Below are 6,007 nucleotides of genomic sequence, written 5' to 3' on the forward strand. Positions count from 1 at the left end.
CAAGGAGAAAGCCCTCGAGGAGGCCAGCTTGTGGCAGTTTTGCGATGCCCCTGGGATGCCCTTTGCAGCTGCAGTGTGCCCGGAGCCCTGGCCCTTTTAGTTTGCGGAAGCCTGACCCCTAGGCGTAACCCTAACCCTAACCCTAGGCAGGGCAGCCAATCAGCCTAGGGTTAGGGCAGGGGCCAAGGAGAAAGCCCTCGAGGAGGCCAGCTTGTGGCAGTTTTGCGATGCCCCTGGGATGCCCTTTGCAGCTGCAGTGTGCCCGGAGCCCTGGGCCTTTTAGTTTGCGGAAGCCTGCCCCCTAGGCGTAACCCTAACCCTAACCCTAACCCAAACCCTAACCCTAGGCAGGGCAGCCAATCAGCCTAGGGTTAGGGCAGGGGCCAAGGAGAAAGCCCTCGAGGAGGCCAGCTTGTGGCAGTTTTGTGATGCCCCTGGGATGCCCTTTGCAGCTGCAGTGTACCCGGAGCCCTGGCCCTTTTAGTTTGCATAAGCCTGACCCCTAGGCGTAACCCCAACCCTAACCCCAACCCTAACCCTAACCCTAGGCTGGGCAGCCAATCAGCCTAGGGTTAGGGCAGGGGCCAAGGAGAAAGCCCTCGAGGAGGCCAGCTTGTGGCAGTTTTGCGATGCCCCTGGGATGCCCTTTGCAGCTGCAGTGTGCCCGGAGCCCTGGCCCTTTTAGTTTGCGGAAGCCTGACCCCTAGGCGTAACCCTAACGCTAACCCTAGGCAGGGCAGCCAATCAGCCTTGGGTTAGGGCAGGGGCCAAAGAGAAAGCCCTCGAGGAGGCCAGCTTGTGGCAGTTTTGCAATGCCCCTGGGATGCCCTTTGCAGCTGCAGTGTGCCCGGAGCCCTGGCCCTTTTAGTTTGCGGAAGCCTGACCCCTAGGCGTAACCCTAAGCCTAACCCTAGGCAGGGCAGCCAATCAGCCTAGGGTTAGGGCAGGGGCCAAGGAGAAAGCCCTCGAGGAGGCCAGCTTGTGGCAGTTTTGCGATGCCCCTGGGATGCCCTTTGCAGCTGCTGTGTGCCCGGAGCCCTGGCCCTTTTAGTTTGCGGAAGCCTGACCCCTAGGCGTAACCCTAACCCTAACCCTAGGCAGGGCAGCCAATCAGCCTAGGGTTAGGGCAGGGGCCAAGGAGAAAGCCCTCGAGGAGGCCAGCTTGTGGCAGTTTTGCGATGCCCCTGGGATGCCCTTTGCAGCTGCAGTGTGCCCGGAGCCCTGGCCCTTTTAGTTTGCGGAAGCCTGACCCCTAGGCGTAACCCTAACCCTAACCCTAACCCTAGGCAGGGCAGCCAATCAGCCTAGGGTTAGGGCAGGGGCCAAGGAGAAAGCCCTCGAGGAGGCCAGCTTGTGGCAGTTTTGCGATGCCCCTGGGATGCCCTTTGCAGCTGCAGTGTGCCCGGAGCCCTGGCCCTTTTAGTTTGCGGAAGCCTGACCCCTAGGCGTAACCCTAACCCTAACCCTAACCCTAGGCAGGGCAACCAATCAGCCTAGGGTTAGGGCAGGGGCCAAGGAGAAAGCCCTCGAGGAGGCCAGCTTGTGGCAGTTTTGCGATGCCCCTGGGATGCCCTTTGCAGCTGCAGTGTGCCCGGAGCCCTGGCCCTTTTAGTTTGCGGAAGCCTGACCCCTAGGCGTAACCCTAACCCTAACCCTAACCCAAACCCTAACCCTAGGCAGGGCAGCCAATCAGCCTAGGGTTAGGGCAGGGGCTAAGGAGAAAGCCCCCGAGGAGGCCAGCTTGTGGCAGTTTTGTGATGCCCCTGGGATGCCCTTTGCAGCTGCAGTGTGCCCGGAGCCCTGGCCCTTTTAGTTTGCATAAGCCTGACCCCTAGGCATAACCCTAACCCTAACCCCAACCCTAACCCTAACCCTAGGCTGGGCAGCCAATCAGCCTAGGGTTAGGGCAGGGGCCAAGGAGAAAGCCCTCGAGGAGGCCAGCTTGTGGCAGTTTTGCGATGCCCCTGGGATGCCCTTTGCAGCTGCAGTGTGCCCGGAGCCCTGGCCCTTTTAGTTTGCGGAAGCCTGACACCTAGGCGTAACCCTAACCCTAACCCTAACCCTAGGCAGGGCAGCCAATCAGCCTAGGGTTAGGGAAGGGGCCAAGGAGAAAGCCCTCGAGGAGGCCAGCTTTTGGCAGTTTTGCGATGCCCCTGGGATGCCCTTTGCAGCTGCAGTGTGCCCGGAGCCCTGGGCCTTTTAGTTTGCGGAAGCCTGACCCCTAGGCGTAACCCTAACCCCAACCCTAACCCTAGGCAGGGCAGCCAATCAGCCTAGGGTTAGGGCAGGGGCCAAGGAGAAAGCCCTCGAGGAGGCCAGCTTGTGGCAGTTTTGCGATGCCCCTGGGATGCCCTTTGCAGCTGCAGTGTGCCCGGAGCCCTGGCCCTTTTAGTTTGCGGAAGCCTGACCCCTAGGCGTAACCCTAACCCTAACCCTAGGCAGGGCAGCCAATCAGCCTAGGGTTAGGGCAGGGGCCAAGGAGAAAGCCCTCGAGGAGGCCAGCTTGTGGCAGTTTTGCGATGCCCCTGGGATGCCCTTTGCAGCTGCAGTGTGCCCGGAGCCCTGGCCCTTTTAGTTTGCGGAAGCCTGACCCCTAGGCGTAACCCTAACCCTAACCCTAGGCAGGGCAGCCAATCAGCCTAGGGTTAGGGCAGGGGCCAAGGAGAAAGCCCTCGAGGAGGCCAGCTTGTGGCAGTTTTGTGATGCCCCTGGGATGCCCTTTGCAGCTGCAGTGTGCCCGGAGCCCTGGCCCTTTTAGTTTGCATAAGCCTGACCCCTAGGCGTAACCCTAACCCTAACCCCAACCCTAACCCTAACCCTAGGCTGGGCAGCCAATCAGCCTAGGGTTAGGGCAGGGGCCAAGGAGAAAGCCCTCGAGGAGGCCAGCTTGTGGCAGTTTTGCGATGCCCCTGGGATGCCCTTTGCAGCTGCAGTGTGCCCGGAGCCCTGGCCCTTTTAGTTTGCGGAAGCCTGACCCCTAGGCGTAACCCTAACCCTAACCCTAGGCAGGGCAGCCAATCAGCCTAGGGTTAGGGCAGGGGCCAAAGAGAAAGCCCTCGAGGAGGCCAGCTTGTGGCAGTTTTGCGATGCCCCTGGAATGCCCTTTGCAGCTGCAGTGTGCCCGGAGCCCTGGCCCTTTTAGTTTGCGGAAGCCTGACCCCTAGGCGTAACCCTAACCCTAACCCTAGGCAGGGCAGCCAATCAGCCTAGGGTTAGGGCAGGGGCCAAGGAGAAAGCCCTCGAGGAGGCCAGCTTGTGGCAGTTTTGCGATGCCCCTGGGATGCCCTTTGCAGCTGCTGTGTGCCCGGAGCCCTGGCCCTTTTAGTTTGCGGAAGCCTGACCCCTAGGCGTAACCCTAACCCTAACCCTAGGCAGGGCAGCCAATCAGCCTAGGGTTAGGGCAGGGGCCAAGGAGAAAGCCCTCGAGGAGGCCAGCTTGTGGCAGTTTTGCGATGCCCCTGGGATGCCCTTTGCAGCTGCAGTGTGCCCGGAGCCCTGGGCCTTTTAGTTTGCGGAAGCCTGACCCCTAGGCGTAACCCTAACCCTAACCCTAACCCTAACCCTAGGCAGGGCAGCCAATCAGCCTAGGGTTAGGGCAGGGGCCAAGGAGAAAGCCCTCGAGGAGGCCAGCTTGTGGCAGTTTTGCGATGCCCCTGGGATGCCCTTTGCAGCTGCAGTGTGCCCGGAGCCCTGGGCCTTTTAGTTTGCGGAAGCCTGACCCCTAGGCGTAACCCTAACCCTAACCCTAACCCTAGGCAGGGCAGCCAATCAGCCTAGGGTTAGGGCAGGGGCCAAGGAGAAAGCCCTCGAGGAGGCCAGCTTGTGGCAGTTTTGCGATGCCCCTGGGATGCCCTTTGCAGCTGCAGTGTGCCCGGAGCCCTGGCCCTTTTAGTTTGCGGAAGCCTGACCCCTAGGCGTAACCCTAACCCTAACCCTAACCCTAACCCTAACCCTAACCCTAGGCAGGGCAGCCAATCAGCCTAGGGTTAGGGCAGGGGCTAAGGAGAAAGCCCTCGAGGAGGCCAGCTTGTGGCAGTTTTGTGATGCCCGTGGGATGCCCTTTGCAGCTGCAGTGTGCCCGGAGCCCTGGCCCTTTTAGTTCGCATAGGCCTGACCCCTAGGCATAACCCTAACCCTAACCCCAACCCTAACCCTAACCCTAGGCTGGGCAGCCAATCAGCCTAGGGTTAGGGCAGGGGCCAAGGAGAAAGCCCTCGAGGAGGCCAGCTTGTGGCAGTTTTGCGATGCCCCTGGGATGCCCTTTGCAGCTGCAGTGTGCCCGGAGCCCTGGCCCTTTTAGTTTGCGGAAGCCTGACCCCTAGGCGTAACCCTAACCCTAACCCTAACCCTAGGCAGGGCAGCCAATCAGCCTAGGGTTAGGGCAGGGGCCAAGGAGAAAGCCCTCGAGGAGGCCAGCTTGTGGCAGTTTTGCGATGCCCCTGGGATGCCCTTTGCAGCTGCAGTGTGCCCGGAGCCCTGGGCCTTTTAGTTTGCGGAAGCCTGACCTCTAGGCGTAACCCTAACCCCAACCCTAACCCTAGGCAGGGCAGCCAATCAGCCTAGGGTTAGGGCAGGGGCCAAGGAGAAAGCCCTCGAGGAGGCCAGCTTGTGGCAGTTTTGCGATGCCCCTGGGATGCCCTTTGCAGCTGCAGTGTGCCCGGAGCCCTGGCCTCTTTGGTTTGCGGAAGCCTGACCCCTAGGCGTAACCCTGACCCTAACCCTAGGCAGGGCAGCCAATCAGCCTAGGGTTAGGGCAGGGGCCAAGGAGAAAGCCCTCGAGGAGGCCAGCTTGTGGCAGTATTGCGATGCCCCTGGGATGCCCTTTGCAGCTGCAGTGTGCCCGGAGCCCTGGCCCTTTTAGTTTGCGGAAGCCTGACCCCTAGGCGTAACCCTAACCCTAACCCGAGGCAGGGCAGCCAATCAGCCTAGGGTTAGGGCAGGGGCCAAGGAGAAAGCCCTCGAGGAGGCCAGCTTGTGGCAGTTTTGCGATGCCCCTGGGATGCCCTTTGCAGCTGCAGTGTGCCCGGAGCCCTGGCCCTATTAGTTTGCGGAAGCCTGACCCCTAGGCGTAACCCTAACCCTAACCCTAACCCTAGGCAGGGCAGCCAATCAGCCTAGGGTTAGGGCAGGGGCCAAGGAGAAAGCCCTCGAGGAGGCCAGCTTGTGGCAGTTTTGCGATGCCCCTGGGATGCCCTTTGCAGCTGCAGTGTGCCCGGAGCCCTGGGCCTTTTAGTTTGCGGAAGCCTGACCCCTAGGCGTAACCCTAACCCTAACCCTAACCCTAGGCAGGGCAACCAATCAGCCTAGGGTTAGGGCAGGGGCCAAGGAGAAAGCCCTCGAGGAGGCCAGCTTGTGGCAGTTTTGCGATGCCCCTGGGATGCCCTTTGCAGCTGCAGTGTGCCCGGAGCCCTGGCCCTTTTAGTTTGCGGAAGCCTGACCCCTAGGCGTAACCCTAACCCTAACCCTAACCCAAACCCTAACCCTAGGCAGGGCAGCCAATCAGCCTAGGGTTAGGGCAGGGGCTAAGGAGAAAGCCCTCGAGGAGGCCAGCTTGTGGCAGTTTTGTGATGCCCCTGGGATGCCCTTTGCAGCTGCAGTGTGCCCGGAGCCCTGGCCCTTTTAGTTTGCATAAGCCTGACCCCTAGGCATAACCCTAACCCTAACCCCAACCCTAACCCTAACCCTAGGCTGGGCAGCCAATCAGCCTAGGGTTAGGGCAGGGGCCAAGGAGAAAGCCCTCGAGGAGGCCAGCTTGTGGCAGTTTTGCGATGCCCCTGGGATGCCCTTTGCAGCTGCAGTGTGCCCAGAGCCCTGGCCCTTTTAGTTTGCGGAAGCCTGACACCTAGGCGTAACCCTAACCCTAACCCTAACCCTAGGCAGGGCAGCCAATCAGCCTAGGATTAGGGAAGGGGCCAAGGAGAAAGCCCTCGAGGAGGCCAGCTTTTGGCAGTTTTGCGATGCCCCTGGGATGCCCTTTGCAGCTGCAGTGTGCCCGGAGCCCTGGGCC

The sequence above is a fragment of the Fringilla coelebs genome (assembly GCF_963513975.1).
Source record: "Fringilla coelebs genome assembly, contig: SCAFFOLD_38, whole genome shotgun sequence".
In the NCBI taxonomy this organism is placed as follows: domain Eukaryota; kingdom Metazoa; phylum Chordata; class Aves; order Passeriformes; family Fringillidae; genus Fringilla; species Fringilla coelebs.